General features: G+C 38.7%; 1 pseudogene; it reads left to right on the top strand.

The window, feature by feature from the left end:
• The first annotated feature begins 238 nt into the window (after nt 1-238).
• LOC125663129 (uncharacterized) lies at nt 239-892 on the top strand (annotated as a pseudogene).
• The last annotated feature ends 21,106 nt before the right edge of the window (nt 893-21,998 follow it).

The following is a 21,998-nucleotide window of genomic DNA, read 5'->3' as shown; positions in this document are numbered from 1 at the left end:
ATCTTTGCCAATGGCTTTAAATATAAACATACTGATAACGTTTGGCAGTGACGCACTTGACAATCCAGTCAATACTAATGAAAATACAGTTTCTGATGGTGGAAAACCTCAACAGGTGGAGGTCATTATGAATCTGTAACAGAGAAAAAACCTGGAGACCTAACAAGATCAGATTCTGTAAGAATTGACGGTTATTGCATACAAATTTTTCAAGGCCTGTTGATATGTAAAAAAAATTATGAAGAAATCACCTACGGCAATATCTACACTGCACTCATACCAGTATGTGAAGTCTGAGGACAACATAAATATGCAGACTGGGGGAAGGAATACATTGCTGTGGCCAAAATGTAAAATATTTCTTACATCGGGAACTAATTTAAAGAGACATATAAATAAATTCCATTCAGAAAAGTGCGGATCTTATTCAAGCAACTCCAAGAATAAGCTTCAGACATGCGTGACAACTGCATGCCAAGAGTAGACCAACTTCTGGAACATATTATCAATAAACATAATGCTGATATAAGAATAGAGTATCATAGTTTTACCAATTTAAATCGGTTTTCAGATTTTCGCAGTAAGGAGGAATTGTCATCTAATACAAGGTTTGTGCGGAGGGTTCGTCCCCAAATTAACAAGAAAGGAGAAAACATGTATTCATTAGTATGTCATCGTAATGAACCGGTAATATTTCACCAACCAAAGGGAGTGCAGGTCAAGACATCCAAGAAAAACAAAATGTCATTGTCGAATTAGCAGATTGTGTCCTACACGGCTATCTATCTGTGAAAGACGCGATTGGAAGGTTACAGCTAAGTATGTAAAATCCCATATTCATTCCTTGTCATTTGAACAATACTTACCTATTCCTGATAGCTTAAAATTATAGTCTGAATATGCTTGCGCTCAAAATTCAGCGCAAAATTCCATTTACGAATATCAAGGACAGAGTTCGAGAACACTTCTAGTGACAGGAATAGCAGGGATAATTTAGATGATTTAAAAATGTTATCATCTCATAGATAGAAAATCTCTCCATGGTTTAATAAAATTAGCGGATCCAACAGTTATTCAAGACAGCAATGATGCTTGTCAGGAATCCTTGAATTCAGTTTTATTATTTAAACAACAGGGAAAGGAAGATCCTTTCAAAAGGGTCAACAAAGATTTCAATTTGGCCATCATAACAAAGCAACCACTGGAAATGTATAAGAAATCTGCAAGCAGAATTTTATGCATGGATTCCACTCACACAACGGCTATTCGTTTAAGCTTGTGACACTTATGGTAGCTAATGAATTTCGGAAATGTGTAGTATGAAACAGTAATGAATCTCCTTTTGTCTTCAGTTAAGGTTCTCTCTCCTGAAACCAAAGTCTATGTTCTCATGACTGACGATGACAATACAGAATAGAATGCTGCACATGAGTATATGGCAGTAATCTTCAGAACTTTTTATGTGTCTGGCATATTTAAAGGTCTTCGGTTAGAAATGTTCATAATCAATTTCAGATGATGTGCAGAAGACTATTGTAACGCTTTAAGTATCTGTCAGATCATTACTTCAATCGCCCAGATAAATGGTCATTGTGTTTAAGAAAAGGAACTGAATATGGCAATATTCGAGATCGACGGGAAGATGCAATCACTATCATGGCATCAGGATCAACCGGACGAGGAAACGCTCGAGTACCATCGCTGGCATGGTTACGCCATAGGCATCGCTACCGGAAAGCCCGATGTACATCGCGTGGCTGTGGCTGCTCTGCGAAAGGCGGAGCTGAGGGCCAGCCGGCCGTGCCTCGGTCTTGAGGCGCCGTACTTTACTCGAGTGCTGCAATAGTTTAATGCGACGGTACCAACTCCCTACCATGACGATGTCATAGTAGAGCAGCCGCTATTGGAAAAAGTCTTCTTTCCCTCAATGGGTAAGGAAATGTGGTCCCTACGAACCGCCCAATCATCTGGAGAGGTCAAAGACCACGCCAGATTTATTTCTGACGAAGAAGATGCACCGGACAGGAGTGCCATTGCCAGGACTCCGATCATCTGGAAGATGTGCCTGAGGATGTCGATTGAATATTGTTTAACGTACCGCTCGAGAATATTTCACTCATATTTAGATGTCACGACTGCCGGTGAAGGGCTGCAAAATGTAGGCCTATGATCGGCGCTTACGGCCATTGAGCAGGGATGGATCTGAGTGTGCAGCCGAGGCCGATGTGGAAGACGTGGTTATGGAGCAGGACTCAACAGGCATTCTTATGTCCGACATTTCGCTTCATCTCGAGACAGTACCCTTGACCGACTCGGATGTGAACTGGCTGATGAAGTCCCAACATGGTGGACTGTGCCGTCCCGGAAGATACTTCGGGTGATCGACCGGGAGGGAGGATCCAGGTCGGTTTTGCGGACATAGCCGTCAGAAGACCAGACCGAGCATCGCTGGTAGAAAACTTCTTGCAGATAGCCTCCTACATCCACCAGGTTAAGCTTACCGTGTCCATAATTAGGAGACAAACTACTCCCGAAGATAGTCCACGTTCTGTGGGCGAGGAAGATAAACCCCGCTGTGGAGGAAGTCCATGGCTACTTCAGTAGTCAGACAGCTAGGGTGATCGTGGATGTTTTGGCACGACGGAGACCGTATAACACAGAATTCTATAACAGGGTTCAAAGCCACCTGCTATTGGAGATCTTCTTCAATGCCAAAAGGGCTGGCGAACAGTGCAATTTGCGCCTCGAAGAACTGGCGGGCCCAAGGGAGATCAAAGGGTTGCACATCATGCGGGTTGCTAAACAAAAGGTCAAGTCTAAGGCTTGCCTGGTGGCGGTGACCCGCTGTGTATACAATTGTCTGCTACGATTTAGTACCGTATTTAGAAATCCACGAACTCCCATAAACTATCCCTACCTGTTTGTCAGCAAGACGGGTAGGTAACTGACGCCCACGGACGTTGTAACACTCCTGTATATCCAATGGTTCGCCTATGGTGCGGATATCAAGAAAAGCTGCCGAGGTTGACCACCACTTCGATCTGTGGGGCGACGGTGTCGTGCAGAGGAAACTTGGTGCGACGAGAGAACAGGAGGCAAATAGGCAAATGCCACGCATATGGCTCACGATGAAGCTACCGCAGCCACCTACTATAATTTAGAGGAAGGCCGGCTACGAGTGAATCAATCCTCAAAAGAAGTTCGTCAGATGTGGGTACAGAATAACGGACGGTACCTTAGTACTTCGTCCTCGGGTGGGGACGAACCTTCTGGGAACGCAAGCGAGTCAGGTGCGGAGGAAATCATTCCTCCCCACTCCCGGTCAGGAAACCCCAGAAGGTGTGGACACGTCGCTTTAGTATCAGGGAGGAAGAGTCACTCAAGCAGGTCTTCGAGAACTACATAGAGGAGAGAGCCCGGGATATTTCTCTCGCAGTTGTATTAAGTAGGGCCATATAAATATGTCGGGGGGGGGGGGGGGGGGAGCATTAATAAACAGATCAATTTTTGACAGATTCTGTACACAACCCTTTTATACAAAAAACAATATGTTTATACAAAAACAATATGTATACATTTTCCATCAGACCGACAGTCTCCACATCAGCTGCATATCACGTGATCAACTATCAATATAAAATTGTACCGTGTATGTATAAATCGTTCCATTGGCACGATATCCAGATATCAATGCAATTTGAAATTCATATAACTTCAAAGCATATTAATTTCTTAATTTGAAAAGTGATGAGAACAAGTTTATAGTGACTTGTAACATGTCTAATTTTTGCATTGAATATGTGAGATGCAGCGATTTTAGCATATACGAAGTTGAATCTAGCCTGAAAAACATGTTTTCTGTTGAAGACACAACTTGCTCCCCTAAGTTTCCTTTTACAGTGAAGTTCACATGTCACATAAATCAAATATCTTTCATTAAAAATCCTCGGGGTGTCGTGCCAATGATGAAATTTTTATGTACGGAAACCCGTTTATGCAAAAGAGTCTATTGTGAAAGTCATTATACGTGCACATTAGGGGCGATATCAAGATCACAATATAATAAGTATAAGAAGAAATTGAAACTATTTCAATATCAAAGAGAATTAATATAACCCTTTTGACAGGAACTTTTACACGATTACGGTTCAACGTTTGACAGCGGTGGTAAATAACGAAAAAATATTTTGACATTTTCAACCGCACAAGGACTGCAGATATGTACGTCATGACGTATTTTTCATTGTGACGTCATGTAATGTGCCAGTGCGGTAAAGTACATTTGTTACAGCACTGGTAATTTATGGGGAAAGCCTCAACTCAGCCGCGTTGAAATGCAATATCGTGAATACCTTGCGGGACGAGCCGCACTTCAGGGAGATTCTCGGTCATTTCGATCCCAGGATCTTGACCGAAAGGGTGAGATACGAGGTTCAAACAAGATGTGCTTGTGAAACACAAATGCCCCCGATAATGGCCAATTCCTAAGATAGCCAAGATCACAAGGACAAATATCTTGGTACCAGCAGAAAGATCTTGTCACAAGCAATACTCGTGTGCAATATGAAACCTCTAATATTTACCATTTAAAAGATGTGAGCAATGTCAATTTTTTTTAAAGTAGGTCAAATGTCAAGGTCAAAAGGTTTAGTACCAACGGAAAGGTCTTGTCACAAGGAATGCTCATTTGAAATATCAAAGCTCTAGTTCTTACTGTTGAAACGTTATTACCAAGGTTAAAGTTTTTAAAAAGTAGGTCAAACTCCAAGGTCAAAAATGTTGGTACCGACGGAATTGTCTTGTCACAAGGAATACTCATGTGAAATATCAAAGCTCTAGCACTTACTGTTCAAAAGTTATTAGCAAGGTTAAAGTTTCAGACAGAATAACAGGCAGGACAAAAACAATATGCCCCACGATCTTCGATGTCGGGGGTATAAAAAAGGAAGAAGCATGCTGCTAAACAATAGTTGCCCTAAGCCCAGTCAAGGGTAGAACTTTGAAAGTCCTAAACTCAGAAGGCAACTCACGAACTTCCATTCTCTGATCCTTAATCATTCTTTACCTAGGTGAAAACTTCAAGGTGACTTGATTCATATAACCTCAGTCTTCACAGTAGCACGCTTACACCGCATTCGCCTCGCTGGATGCATGGAATTCGTAAAGGCAGTCGCGGGAGGAGAGCGGTCTTCACGCTCCTTGTGATACCCATTACCACACATCGACGCCTCGACGGTGTTTCTTTACCGATTTACCACGGTACTTGAAGAGTTGTTTCCGAAAGGTGCTTCTCTTCTATTGGTAGGGTCATAGCAGAGTAGCCATCTCATTTAAGCGGTGCCTCGAGTATATCTTACCAGGTACGTCGCACACCAAGCATCGTGGGTCCTTCTGGCCTATGGTGTAAGAACCCTGGTATGCATTTATTAGACAGTGTTGCCTCACCATACCAGCACGACATCTCCGACATCAACGAGTCGGTTCTGAACATGCAGCAAAAACACAAATAAAGTGCACCGCCACGGCACATGATACGCCCGTCACATATTGTTAACAGTATAGATTCTACCCATTAAAAAATATTTTTTATATCACCTTAATCAAATGTCACAGTGACCTTAAAGTAGGATGCGACACACCTTCTACCTAAGATGCATTAGTTGACCAATTTTGGTGATTCTAGGTCTAATAGTTTTCAAGTTATGAGCCGGACAAGTTTTTGCCATATATGGCCATATCTTCTTAATGAAAAGTCACAGTGACCTGGTTTTAATGTGAGACACACCTTCTACCCAAGATGTATCTACAGACAAAGTTTGATGATTCTAGGCCTTGTAGTATTTAAGTTACGGGTCGGACACGAAAAAGCTAACAGACGGACGGAGAGACGGATATCTTCGTAATGAAAAGTCACAGTGACCTGGTTTTAATGTGCGACACACCTTCTACCCAAGATGTATCTACAGACAAAGTTTGATGATTCTAGGCCTTGTAGTATTTAAGTTACGGGTCTGACACGAAAAAGCTAACAGACGGACGGACAGACATGAACGCCATACCATAATACGTCCCGTCTTAAGACGGGCGTATAAAAAGCATATATAGCCGCTAACACGGATCTAAAACGTAAGAAAAAATTGATGTACATAGGTGTCCTAATTTATTCGTCCATATCTACGGTCTTTCCGGTGGTCAATGCAGCTGGCCGCTGAAAACCTGGACCTGTCGCCTAGAACCTCTGGTGACTGGCGGTCTTTGATCACCCATGGGAGGTTAGAAGTATGGGTGTCAAATGCAGAGGCTAGGAATGGACGGGTGTAGATAAATATATTGGAGGTTAAGAGTCAATTTGGTAAGGTCGGTGGGAGGGGGGAGGGCGGTTCCGCCCCCTTTAAATCCGCCACTGCATACCCATGTTTAGCCACTGGTGACATGCAAATCTACTGCCACTAGTTTTCATTCACGCAATGTACCGGTCGCAATAGGTTAGTGGAAGTTCGCTTCGTTACTCAGAGGTCGTGCCGCGTCAAACCTATTACTCGATTATAATTATATTGTTTAACGTATCCCACGAGAAATGTTCACTCAAATGGAGACGTCACTATTGCTGAAGAAGGGTTCCAAAATTAAGGTATATGCACGGCACTTATGGCCTTTTGAGAAGGGAGGGATTTTTAATGTGCCACATCTGATGTGCCTCGGTTTTAGCGATCTCATCCATAGGACCGCCCTATTTAGTCACTCCGAACGACATGGGGGTGTTGAGGAACTATTGCAACCCGAATCGTCACGGTACGGGGTCAAATCTGAGAAGCACACCTATTTAATTAATGGCACCTTCTCCAAATGGCGGCAATCCCGGGATCATTCGGATTCATATGACCTTGAGAACGGAGGTCCCGGGTCGTTGAACCCTTACTGCTACGGCCTACAGCGCTAAGCATAGGTTTATAATGTGGAACTTCACCTACTCCTATGTGAAAACATCTCGACGGGACGTTAAACAACCGACTTAACAGAAGATACCATTAAATATAAATTATCGATGCGCCCACCTGATATAACTGGTGACGGTGCAACTTTACACCGAACTACAAAAATTATCTAAGATGTGCTTAATTATTACAATACAAAATCCAACAATATGAAACTAAGAGACATTCTTGTGTCCTCCGCAGAATCCCACGTGCACCGACCGTTAAAATCCACAAAAAGAAATATTAAATATCTACGCGATCATTCAGAATTGCATGTAAAATCTCCCTCCTTGTGTTACGGCTAGCTAATTTCTATACTCAGAATACGTTCTAAAACAGAGGTAACAAGAGGTACTGTGAGCAATGCTCACTAAGAATACCCCCCGCTTACCCCAATCTCCCAAAGGGTGTTGGTAATAGGTATAAACTACCTCTTTTCTGAGTGTAAAAAACAAATGGCATGACAAACCGAACCATATTGCTACTTCGATGTTTTGACCCCAAAATCGATAGGGAACATCTTCATCCCATGGGTAGTCCATATATATGATATGGTGACGGTAGGTGGAAAGGATAATGCTTTAGAGCCCGGAAACCATTGCGTCTACAGACGGACGGACAGACAGACGGACAACCCGATTCCAGTATCCCCCCACAACTTGTTGCGGGGGGTATAATGAAAACGGGTCTATCAGGACCTCTATCATTTTAAAGTCGTGCTTCTGGATTCAGTCGAAAAAAATTGCGATTCGCTTCTTGCTTTATAACATGACGGAATGGTGCATCAGCTATGTCATAATACTCGGGGGTTGCTATAACGCGGAAAGGAAATCGGAACATAATTTAAATGTAAGAATTAAAATGATCAATGTAGCCGAGATAACACCAAAAGTCGGAAGAAAATACATTATGATCAGAATCAAAATTTTGGGAATTTGTTTAAAAGCAGCGAAACAATTTTATCTTAAAATACTGGATCATAAATTGATTAAGGGAAGTGAAACGTTTCTATAATAATTTACAATGCGTTTTTTTACAAGAATTTTGAAATGTCGGCATTTACATATGTGATAGCAAGCAGCTACACCTACAGGTAGAGAATGGAAAGAACACACGTAACTTTGCCCCCCCCCCCCCCCCCCCCCCCCCCCCGGTGGCAAAACGTGATTAACGCACGTTTATACATAAATTTGCACAGGATGCTTTTATATACAACAGGAAATGTGATATGTATATAACAACGAAAATTCATGATCTTATTAAGTCAGAAAGTTTAACATCGTTTGATTGATTGTTGCTTAACGTCTCGGGAATTTTTCAGTCATATGGAGACGTCACCAAGACCCGTGAAGGGCTTCAAATTTAGGCCTTTGTTCGGCGCTTATGGCCATTTAGCAGTGAGGGTTCCTTGGCATGCCACACCTACTGCGACGCAGGATATCCGTTTTTAAGGTCATCTCCGAGGACCCGTGACATTTACACCTGATGTCGAGCGTTTGACAATGGGAACTGTCAGTACCTGCTTTAACGATTTAGGCTGGTCTGTCGCGGCCTGGAGGGCGCGAACGCTTTAACCTCTAGACCACCGCGGCGGTTTGAGAGAAATCAAGTATTTTATATGAATTAGGGTACAGGCATATATCGACTACACACTGATGAACAATTGAAGCTCATGGTCATTCAGCTTGTTTATGCGACACACTACATATTCTATGAATGATTTTTCTCACACAGGAAATACAAGTTGGAGTCACACTTCAGATCGTTCCATTGACCGTTTTTCATTATGACGGCACAGTGTTCCTTTTGCCTACTGTTGCTTGGTTCCCCGACTCGCCACTTATCAAACACCAATTGAGTTTTGGAGTAATCCCATACAAACTGGCCCTCCTTTGCCTGATCAGTAGCACCGATCCACCGCGATCTCAGGTCTGTAAAGAGAAATACAATGATACCATAGATTTTCAGTCAAGTTCACATTTAAATGTAATTGGATCGGAATTGCGGAACAAAACCTTTACCATTTTAAAGTTATTGGAATTACATGTATGTGTATACACTATATATACATGTAGGTATAAATTCCATGCTTTTTTTTGTTTACTTCAAGCTTTTACAAGTAAACACAATATATCTAAACTAGTTTATACAGAAGTATTCAAGAATAAATCAATATTGTGTAATTTACCGTTCAGTTTAATATTTAAATGATTTACCGTTCAATAGTTCCTTCACGAGCCACTGATTCTCGTCGTTTGAGCCTATTTCTACCAAGTAAGCTCCCTTTTGAATACATGTACCCTACGACAAAGACGTCTGCACATCAACAACACAAAACCTCAAAAAATGATAAACATCCCATCAATCCTACAATGAATACAAAATTTAGAGAAGGACAAACACAGACATATGGAAACACAATATGTGGGATCAGGTAACTAGGGGGAGCGAGTATTTCCAGTTGATCGGTCATTAACCGGCATGAGCTCTACATCTTGATCAGGTAAACTGAGAAAAATCCGCAGTTAAAATCAATACGTAAAGAACTGATATCAGATGGTATTCGACTTATGACATGTTGTATTTACAAACAAGACCATTATAATGACCAAAAAAATTGCGAAATGCGGACATTAAGCGAGACTGTTGAATCCACTTGAACATAAACTTATTTGGCAGTACTAGTAATCTGCCTTAATTTAAAAACTGGTGATAGTAGAACATGCTCTGGGGTATGGAATCAATGGAGATATAAATACCATATGCAGGTGATGATGAAATATTAGCGTAAGGATGGGAAGTTCACAATGGAGAAATCAAGTCATACATGCTTCTTTCATAAAGCTGAGTGTTAATTATAATTTTCATTAAAACCAAATGTGGAGAACTTTGCGATGTATTTTATATTGAGTTTACTAGGATATATATAGTATCGACATGTGAATATTGTTGATAAATGAAATGTTGCCGTTATATGAAGGTGAAAACACGCACTTTGCATGTAAATTTAAGCTTTTGAATAAATTCCGCTTCATGTAATAAAGAACCACACGTTGAACGCATTGGAATCCCTACAAAGTACTGGTAAATGTATTCACGGTTTAGTTACATTACGTCATCTAACGTGTCGCACTCAAAATCACATGACCTCTGGTCGGTGCGGGTTTGAATCCCGCTCGCGGCGGTAAGTGAAAAAAGTTTTCCAGTTTGCTTTCGGAAGGTCGGTGGTCTCTTCCCAGGTACATTGTATCTGGGTTCTATCATCCACCAATAAAAACTGGGCGCCACCAGATAACTGAAGAAATGTTAAGTGTGGCGAAAAACATCAATCAATCAATCTAACGTGAAATCATGAAAAATTACATGTATAAGTCTCTTATCACAAGACATGAGCATATCAAAGTTCCATTTCTATTGAAGATTTTTATTGAACAAATCATTCGTTATAGAAACTTTTAAACAATTAATCATGACATACACGAGTACCTTCGCTTCTTCCCATGAAACTGCCGTCAAGTTGTAATAGTAACAGTGATCCCCAAACCCATGCCAGACATCTGGACACTCTGGGATTTGTAAGAGTAAAAACACACAGTAATAGAATCATGTGCACTCTAGGAGTTTTAAGAGTAAAAAAAAAACAAAAAAACACTATTACAATGTAAAACTTATACGGTACCAAGTTTGATCCACCAGATGCGCATTTCGACAAATAATGTTTCTTCAGTGATGCTCAACCGAAATGTTTGAAATCCGAAATAACTATGAAGTTTTAGAGCTAAATATAGCCAAAAACAGCGTGCCAATAAAGTGGAGCCAAATTCGTCCAAGGATAAGAGCTATGCATGAGGGAGATAATCCTTAATTTTGAAATGAATTAACAGCAATTAAATATACATCCGTATTTTCAAGCTAGTAACGAAGTACTTAGCTACTGGGCTGTAGAGACCCTCGGGGACTAACAGTCCACCAGCAGAGGCCTCGACCCAGGGATCATAATGTAAAACTTATACGGTACCAATTTTGATGCACCAGATGCGCATTTCGACAAATAATGTCTCTTCAGTGATGCTCAACCGAAATGTTTGAAATCCTAAATAACTATGTGTTTCTACATCTGCACACTCTGGGATTTGTAATAGTATAAAAAATCGTCTGCACATTCTGGGATTTGTAATAGTATAAAAAATCGTCTGCACATTCTGGGATTTGTAATAGTATAAAAAATCGTCTGCACATTCTGAGATTTGTAATAGTATAAAAAAAATCATCTGCACATTCTGGAATTTTTAAGAGTAAAAAAAAAAATGCTATTACAATGTGTTCGTACATATTCTGGGATTTGAGGGCGTAATCACCTGCTATTAGAATGTGCTCTTACTTTTAGCGTCTTATAAGAACCCGGTTCATTTATAGTCTGAACTTGGCAGAAATTTAAAACTGTGTTTTGTCTGTATATTAATGTACAGTCCATTTGATACAATATCAAAGCTCTAGCACTTACTGTTCAAAAGTTATTTGCAAGTTTAAAGTTCTCAAAAAGTAGGTCAAACCCCAAGGTCACAGGGTCAAAACCGGTGGTACCCACAGAAAGGTATTATCACAAGGAAATACTCATGTGAAATACCAAAGCTCTAGAACTTACTGTTCAAAAGTTATTAGAAGATTAAAGTTATCAAAAGGTAAGTCAAACTCCAAGATCAAGGGGTCTAAAATGTTGATACCCACGGAAAGTTCTTATCACAAGAAATACTCATGTGAAATATCAAAGCTCTGGCACTTACTATTCAAAATTTATTTGCAAGGTTAAAGTTTTCAAAAAGTAGGTCAAACTGCAAGGTCACAGGGTTAAACCGGTGATACCCACGGAAAGGTCTTGTCACATGAAATACTCATGTGAAATATCAAAGTTCTAGCTCTTGCTGTTCTAAAGATTCAGACAGAATGACAGACAGGATAAAAACAACATCCCCCCTCCGATATTCGATCTCGGGGGTATAAAAATTAATGGGTTTTTTTCTTTATAAATGAATAAACTAAAACCATAAATTATAAAACTTCAAATTATCACATGTTAAAGATTGAATGGCAGCGTTAAATGGATTGACAACCTCTTTATTATTATTGTTTTTAAATCTTTATCTCAATTGCACTGAAACTGACTTAAAACGAGAATATCTTTATCGAGCCTTACTTTTATCGGAGTCCTTGATAAAGTACGTCCAACCGTTTTCCGTTGAATCTGGGTTAACGGTACTTGGATTTAGTAGACATCTTAACAACATACACGATTGCAGCTTAGAGTTATATAGAACGGATAAACACTTCGATTCCCGAACACACGATGAAACACACTGGCCCACGCCCACCTGCAGCGTTGAAATGTACATGTAATAGTTGTTTGGATTCGCAATTGTAAATGTGTATGGTCTGAAGAATGTCCTTGGCTGACATTTGGATGAACTATTTGCAGTTAACAACACAAAGCAGTTAATCATGAAACAACTTACGGCTGCTAAATGGCGCATCGTAAACATTGTGTAAAATAAACAATTCTAATTCCTACCTGTACTGTATATAGTGCGGAAATACCTCGTGGTGGGGCAGTCTGACCACTGCTTCAGTGGAATATATCAATAATTCAGAATATTTCTATATGAAATTCATTGCAATACTCTTAAATTAATAACCTAATGATGAAATTCCATGGACCACATCATATCAATTAATTTGATAGAACTCTAATATTTGGTGTTATCTCTCACATATAAATTAAAAGTGTTAAATAGCCATCATGTCATTCCCATATCGTATCAGTGTTAAATAGCCATCATGTCATTCCCATATCGTATCAGTGTTAAATAGCCATCATGTCGTTCCCATATCGTTTTAACTATTAATTTTTCACTCATGTTGCTGCAAAATTGAAGGTTGACCACTTTATCTTTAAAGGGTTTCTCAAATCAGCACTTGAAATGGTTTTGTTATGAATGATATGCGAGATATGTATGTAAAACTTACACGGTATCAATTTTGATGCACCAGATGCACATTTCGACAAATAATGTCTCTTCAGTGATGCTCAACTGAAATGTTTGAAATCCGAAATAACAATGTGTTATAAAGGCAGAAAATATGCAGTTAAGGGTAAAATTAAGACGATTTTCAAAAATATTATTTCAATGAATATGAACAAATAGCACAGGAGGATTGAACGCGGGATCTGAGGGTCGCTAATTTGATAAAGTCTTGATGTAATTAGCGACTACTCTGTAAAAAAGGATGTTTAATTAGTGTTTAAATTTTTAGCAGACGTGTTTTCCTATTAAACACAGTGCGTTTAAATTCTAAACATTGGACCACACCAATTTACAAAATAGTTCTTCGGATTTTCAACCAAATAAAGTAAGGCGAGAGGGCGAAATTATTTTATAAATATTATTCTTTATTTTGGAGATGAAAATTATGAGGCGAGCGAATACAAGAAATAAAATCATTTTAATCGAATTAAGTACGATTTTAAAAAGCGAGAGCTTAAACATAAAGATCTAAAATCTGTTTACCACATCAACTTAATATTTTACACTAAATAAGTATTTCAGGTTTCAAAGATGAACTTTGCAACATTAACTGATAAGGTGTTTTTAAAGAATTTTATTTTAGTTTCATTTCTACAAACTTTCAATTCAGATATATGCATATTGCTAGGGACATGTCCAGTTTTGAAATCTCCAAATGCATCGCTTTTAGCATTTTCTTGTATTTTAATAGAACACACATAAAACAGTATAGACACTGAGGACCTATTCTTACCCGGATCCCCACGGGATTCAGTGTTATGAAGTATCGTACATATTAAGATAGATATCATGAATAACTTAAAACACCGCAAGATACCATTAACTTAAAACACCGTAGTGTTAGAAAATTTCTCGAGAGCCCGTGATTCTGTCATTTGTCAACCACATGCATCAAGTTCGTTTGTGTGCTTGTTGTAAGAAGTCGAAAATATTTCATGCAGGTATTTTTGGAGACGCAGGCGGATATTATAATTTTGATTTATTACAAATAGAATCGGCGAATCCAACGAACTAGATTACAAATAGACATGACCTTGGCATTTTATATATAAACACGGGCTATTTAACTTGGTGTTCAGTTAATGAAATGTTTAATCACCATCTTAACATATGGTGTTCAAATACACTAAATGGGTTAGTCTACGAATAGAGGCTCGAATAGCGTCCCATCACTTTTGAATGTTATGAACAGTTCCCGATTCATAAAATTTTAAGAATAGCGTAAAAAGAAATAATAAACATACATAAATATAAGGTGAAAATAACGAACAGTGACCAATCTCATAACTCCTATAAGCAATACATAATAGATAGTTGGGCAAAGACGGACCCCTGGACACACCAGAGGTGGGATCAGGTGCCTAGGAGGAGTAAGCATCCCCTGTTGACCGGTCACACCCGCCGTGAGCCCTATATAACCATACATAAATATTATCAGGTACAACCAAAAAATCATTATTTCTTGTAAAATCATTTCTGAACATCGTGGGTATGCTGTGTAATAGGCTTTCTACCATATTTCCTTTTTTTAAAATAAACTTGAAACATCCTTATTCTGTTAATTAATATATTCCCCCATGACTTCACTAAATACCCCCCCCCCCTTCCAAAGGGAAGGTAAATATGTGTAGAGGCTAAATGTATACAGAGTGTAAAAATATTATAAGCATGTGAAACAGGCCGGCATATCCTATGTGTAATTTTATACGGCCATACGTCCGTCCTGTTACACAGGTTCCAAGTTCAACACTTGACAAATTATTTGCAATGAGAGCATCTAGGAACTTGTTGACTTTTAGTTAACAAGTAAGAAGTCTGCATGATAGCCTAGTTAAAACATTTACATGTAACCTAGTGTATTTTTATTCATTTATCTGATGGAAAACCAAAAAATGAAAAAATTGACATACCTACGTGAACCTTTTACGCTATTTCACATGAATTCTTGAAACTTTAAAAAAAATCTTAATATAGTAGATATGAATCGTACACTCGACTGGAAAATTATATTTATATTCATCATTTTCAAGGATCAGTATGCATATTTCAAAACTTAGCATGTTACATTACATGAGCATTTCATACAGGACATCAGTGAAGTTTGAGGCGAGTGCAAAAATATAGCACTCCTTCCATCGTTTTATTTTCCCCCCTGGTACTTAGGGTGTCAGTGCTTCTGAAAAAAATCTATAACTGAAAATATAATTGATGCATGTCCCATGCAATGAGCTGCAGTGCAGAACTAACAAGTAGCCATTTGAAGTTTATCATGAAACCAACATAAAATCAAAGTTTGTATGGGTTTATTTTCTTTTCCAAGTATTTTAGATTATCCGTCCTTTTTCAAGTAATAACTGTCCTTTGAAAAGATAGTACTATTCCAATAAAAAATGAAATTAATGACTACATAGTATATATTACACTGTTGACTACTTTATAGCCCTGTGATCTGCCCTATTGTCACAGCGTTGTCGTATAAATTCTTTATGTCTTAAGGGTTTCCGTTATCCGCAATCTACACGAGCTTCTACTAAATAATTCTTTAATTTATAGATTATATTCCACCTGATCTTTGAGGTCACTATGAAATGTATTTAACATAATTAACGTCCATAATCTATAGGAGGTCCACTTAGTAATTCCTTAATTTATGGATGATATTCAGCCTGACCTTTGTGATCACTGTGAGATTCGTGTCATATGATTAACGGCTATATATTAACTTTTACTTAATAATTCCTTAATTTATGAATGATATTCAGCCTGACCTTTATGGTCACTGTAAAATTAGTCCTCTCCACCTGGCAAGAGATTATTCTGATGATTTGATTATTACGATAATTTGTCGATTTGTATAATTATAAATAGTTAAGTCACAGTATCGATGGTGACAAGATTCCGCATTACCATCATAATTTCTGAGACTATCGGCAGGAACAGTTCACAATGAAGATGAATATCCTATTCAGAGTTGTCATGGTGACGTGTGTATTCGTTCTACAGTTCGCCCCGAGTCACTACGTAAGTTGGTTACAATTTATCATTGTTTATCATTCAAAAAATTTTACTTTCCTGTTTATACTTTCACGGCGGGTGACCCGTGGGGATCCAGGTTAGAATAGGTCCTCAACAGCCCGTCCTTGTCATAAAAACTTCTCGGTTGTTTTTAACAAGCCAACACATCACGAGACATCGGTTCGAAAGACCCGTGATTCTCACTTCCAATATCAAGCGTTTAGTGAAAGAGCAAACACTAATTTAACGTCTTAGGTTTGACACAGCTATTACACGAGCGGGGCTCGAAGAAACGATCTCTTGATTAAAAAGCCCTGAACGCTCTACCTCTAAGCTGACGCGACCGGTCGCAATATTTGATGTTATATAATGTGTTGGAATGGCGTGATACTTAGATTCCAGAAATTTATAGATTAAGAAACTACACAAACCCTCCTTAATTAAACAGCTGACGACATGCTTCGTCAATTTCAAATACAATTAACTAGTTGTATTCAGCGCGTCAATCGTGTCCAGTGTTTTCAGTAGTAATAAACACTCAACAGGCGACATGGCTCACGCGAACCTCTACCCCAGTTAGATATTCGAGGAATAGTTCAAGCAGTAGCACTAAGCTTTTTAAGAGTTAACAAACCAATGATAATTTGTATCTTTTAGCTGTTATATTTATGAAAGGTGCAGGGTGAAGATAACGATTAATGATCAATCTCATATATGATATGTTTTCCCCTAAACTGTTAATACCTATAGGAACAATCGCAATTGTAAAGTGCGAGGATACAACACACAGTGGTTTCCTATCGACAATACAAAATAAAAGAGTTGGGCAAACACTGTTGCTTTTTGACGTCTAGCGGATTAATGAGATCTCTGATGGATCTTGGTAGAATGAATATTAGACAAAAGCGAATGGGTTGAAACGGGGTCTTAATATTCTCCTCCATTTTATCAGAATAAAATTCAGTAAACTGACAAATATATATAAAATATATTTATGTCTTATAATGGAGTCAAACAACAAAATTCCAGGAATTGTGAAATACACCATGAACATATTCATATAGTAACTTATACAAAGAATTGAAACAAACACACGACATCCAAACGACAAGCAAGGAACCATATTTTGTTTGCAAAATAAAAGAGTTCTTTGGAGAAACGACTTCATGTATGCGCCTACATTCTTGATAATACAATATTCAACTGCTATATATGCTGGCATACTCCGCTGACTGTTACACTGGGCTCACGGCGGATGTGACTGGTTATCCGGGGATATTAACTCCTCCTAGGCACATGATCCCACCTCTGGAGTGTCCAGGGGACATGTTTACCGTACTCTTAAGTTTATGTTCTTTACAGGATAAACTGTTCGTTATATTCACTTCTAGTTTTACTATTCCAGTAGAGGACTTACAGCCACATCACCGTCACATGGTCAGCTTACCCATAAATTACCTCCACACATACATCGATTTGCATTATACAGTAGAAACTATAGCATGTGGATATGATTGATTCATTTCATATTGTTTAACGTTCCTCTCGAGAATTTTTCACTCACATGGGGACGTCACCACTGCCGTTGAAGGTCTGTAAAATTTAGGTCTATGTTCGGCGCTTACGGCCTTTGAACAGGAAGGGTTCTTTATCGAGCCACACCTGCTGTGACACGTGACCTAGGTTTTTACAATCTCATCCGAAGAACAGCTCAATTAAATCACTTCTTACGACATGCAAGGGGTACTGAGGACATATTCTAACCCGGATCCTCACGGGCACATGTGGAAATGAAAATGTTTCTTTAAAAAAAAAACAGTGCCACCAAATACTCGTTCCTTTTATAACTTACTGTGAACTCGAACATTTATTATCTATCATGTGTTCACAGTTTCCTTACGCTTGTCATATCAATGTTCATTCTCCAATATAGTATATGCTATGAATTTATAGCTACAGCAAAAAAAACCCCCTCTTTTTCGATGCTAATATTCATTTCAATATTTCTTCATCTCAGACCTTCTCCATCACCTACCACAGATCTAGAATACTTTGATTTCATAATTCAATGGGGAGAACGACAATTTTTTGTCGATATTTAAAACTGCAAAGAGATGAGGCCACGAATTCCACAATGACAATTCTGCCCCGATTCTATTTACACCGTACAAGTCTTTTAAGTTCCCTTTTCACTGCATTGCTGAGGCTCGCATAAATAATCACATCCACTGGTTTCATTATTCCTAACGCTAAAGTGACAAAGACGGTTACAGTCGATTGTGCAAAGGATGCGTTGTCGGTCGTAGTCATTAAATAAATGTATGAGAAGAATATCGGAATTTCCTGAATGACGAAAGATATACCCAAAGCTATGTTAATTCTAATCATAACTAGGTATTTAACATTACGAAGATTATTATCAGTGTTGCTTGTCAGTAATTTCATTTTCTTCATTTCCCTCCTGATACAGAAAGCTAGTATGACAGTACAAACACAATGTATAAGAATAGGCAGAGCATTGAAATATCCCAGCTGTACAACAATCACGAACCAGTGGATGACGAAGTGGAACGAGTCAGAGAAATATGTATGGTCTTGGTCTATCACACAAGCGTCGATTCTTTTTAATGGTAAGCCCATAACAAATTCTTGAATCATTGGGATGCCCTTAATAGGAACTGAATATAATGCCACACAATAAACAACAGTCACGAACAAATGAACAACCGATAAAGGAATGAAAACATGTTTTAAATTCCACCTCAGCATTTGGAATGGAAAGAGAAACAAAAGAGCTTGGTGGATTAACATACCGGATTTAATCCATATGGAAGCTGCATTTAGAGCCCATTGAATGCGGAATGAGATCAGTAAAAGCCAGCAAATTCTGTACTCAACAAAACCGTAATTCATTTTCAGGATATTGAGAACCCCATCCCTGATGCCGGTGAACAGTAAAAAGGTGACATCTAAAGCGATGATACAAATCAAGCATTTCTGTGTTGGTCCATAGAGTCGCTTCCTTTTGAACGCAATCAAAAGGAAAGCATAGGCAATTACAGGTAAAATCCACAAGTATGGCGTGACGAAATGTGTTAGTTGAGCACCGAATTCCCCATAAACATCGCGATATGTGAAGGCTGCTTCTGTATCAATCCTACCCTGTATCAGATCATCCACGAATTTCCCATATTTCTTAAGAAAATCTTCACCTGTTCTCGACATGTTGTACTCTGCCTTGCTTTTCTTCTATTGATCTGATTGTCAATGCCTTGAATCATTTATATGTACTAGAAGGGGTGCATTTGACACGTGACAGGTTTTTATTTTGCTTTCAGAGGATTTACAAATTTTGCTGATGTCTGAAAATTGCCTGGTGCGTAGGAGTTATGAGATTGAGCACTGTTCGTTATCTTCACCTTGCTACTAGACAATTAATAAGAACGATCCTGTTGGAGGGATTATATATACAAATATGTAGATATATATTTTATATTGATATATATATTAATATGAATTTGTTGTGCTTGTTCTTCTGAACGAAATGATTATTAGAAAGGTCTAATCGTACAGTTGTAAAATCTTTGATTCTCTTTTATTAAAAATTAAATGCCGCCTTTACTGAAAACAGAGAGGTCGATCAGTTCGTCATACCTTTCGTGAGAATATATAAAAGAAATCCACAGGTGACAGGTATGAGTTAGACCGATTCCAACTGTGACTGGAGTTTAAAGAAAAGTGCTTTTAACGCAGGAATGATATACATACATTATATATGAGCACTAAAATAACTAACGAGATGAACAGTTACTTTATTATATCCTTCCCTTCCTCAAGACAAAGGAAGAAGTTTAGCGGAAGTAGGCAAGATATAGTAAGTCTGGCATGATTTACGTAAAAACAACTTCTAACGGCAATTAATTGTTATTTGGTACAGCATGGATTTTTAACCTATTCCGAGTATGCAGATTCTGGGGAAAATATATGCTGCCCTTCCTGAAAATGACGTTAAGAGGGTCGAAATGACGATCCAAAATGGAGAACATGAATTTAATTTGTTTTCCAAAATCATTATAAAAACTAATACAAAACCTAACACCAGATTACAAATGTCTAAATTTGTTTTTATTTTTTCATTAAAAATTATTTGGTGTTAGATTTTTTCAATAAAAGATGCGATTTGTCATCGGCCACATGAGCAGTCGATTGATTTTTGTAATAGTGTTAGAAAGTGTGCATGGGAAAATGAGAATTTAAAAAATTAATTCGGTGAAATAATCCCTTATTGATAGCAGTTATAAAATTTCGTAATAAAAGATTTCAACAAATATCAAATGAAAGTCCTGTAAGTGTAAAACATTCATGTTTCATTCTTTATTAATGAGATATTTTTAGGTCACCTGAATTCATTCAGGTGACCTATTGCTATCTGTTTTTGTCCGTCGTCGTTCGTCGTGCGTTAACATTTGAACATTTTCAGCTTCTTCTCTGAAACCCCTGAACCAATTTCAACCAATTTTGGCATATAGCATCTGTGGGTGAAGGGGAACAAAAATTGTGAAATTCGTGGTCCCTGCCCCCCTGGGGCCTGAGGGGTGGGGCAAAAACCATCAAAATGAGTGTAATTTTAAAAAATCCTCTTCTTTACTCCTGGACATCAAGAAGCCAAACTGTGGGCATAATTATAATGAGCATTGAGCCCTCTACCAAAATTGTGAAATTCATGGCCCCTGGGGCAGGGGTTCTTGTGTTAGGGTGGGGCTCTATTGGTCATATAGTGAAAATGGCAAAAACCATCAAAATGAGTGTAATTTTAAAAAATCTTCTTCTTTACTTCTGGACATCAAGAAGCCAAACTGTGGGCATAATTATAATGAACAATGAGCCCTCTACCAAAATTGTGAAATTCATGGTCACTGGGGCAGGGGTTCTTGTGTTAGGGTGGGGCTCTATTGGACATATAGTGAAAATGTAGAAATTCTTTGAAAATCTTCTCTGTCTCTGGGTATTAAGTAGACAAACTAATAGCATGGTAATGATGAGCAAGGATGCCTCTTTATACCCCCCGCAACAAGTTGTGGGGGGTATACTGGAATCGAGTTGTCCGTCCGTCCGTCCGTCTGTAGACGCAATGGTTTCCGGACTCTAAAGCATTATCCTTTCCACCTACCGCCACCATATCATATATATTGACTACCCATGGGATGAAGATGTTCCCTATCGATTTTGGGGTCAAAGGTCAAGCACACTGGACATCGAAGTAGCAATATGGTTTCCGGGCTCTAAAGTGTTATCCTTTCCACCTACAGTCACCATATCATACATATGGACTACCCATAGGATGAAGATGTTCCCTATCGATTTTAGGGTCAAAAGGTCAAAGGTCAAGCGCACTGGACATTGAAGTACCAGTATGGTTTCCGGGCTGTAAAGCGTTATCCTTTCCACCTACAGTCACCATATCAAACATATGGACTACCCATGGGATGAAGATGTTCCCTATCGATTTTGGGGTCAAAAGGTCAAAGGTCAAGCACACTGGACATTGAAGTAGCAATATGGTTTCCGGGCTTTAAAGCGTTATCCTTTCCACCTACAGTCACCATATCATATATATGGACTACTAATGGGATGAAGATGATCCCTATCGATTTTGGGGTCCAAAGGTCAAGCGCACTGGACATTGAAGTAGCAATATGGTTTCCGGGCTCTAAAGCGTTATCCTTTCCACCTACAGTCACCATATCATATATATGGACTACCCATGGGATGAAGATGTTCCCTATTGACTTTGGGGTCAAAAGGTCAAAGGTCATGCGCACTGGACATCAAAGTAGCAACACTCAGAAAAGAGGTAGTTTATACCTATTACCAACACCCTTTGGGAGATTGGGGTAAGCGGGGGGTATTCTTAGTGAGCATTGCT

Source organism: Ostrea edulis, chromosome 8, assembly GCF_947568905.1.
Source record: "Ostrea edulis chromosome 8, xbOstEdul1.1, whole genome shotgun sequence".
In the NCBI taxonomy this organism is placed as follows: Eukaryota; Metazoa; Mollusca; class Bivalvia; order Ostreida; family Ostreidae; genus Ostrea; species Ostrea edulis.
Note: the sequence above shows the minus strand (reverse complement) of the source record. Positions and strands in the feature narration are given on the sequence as shown.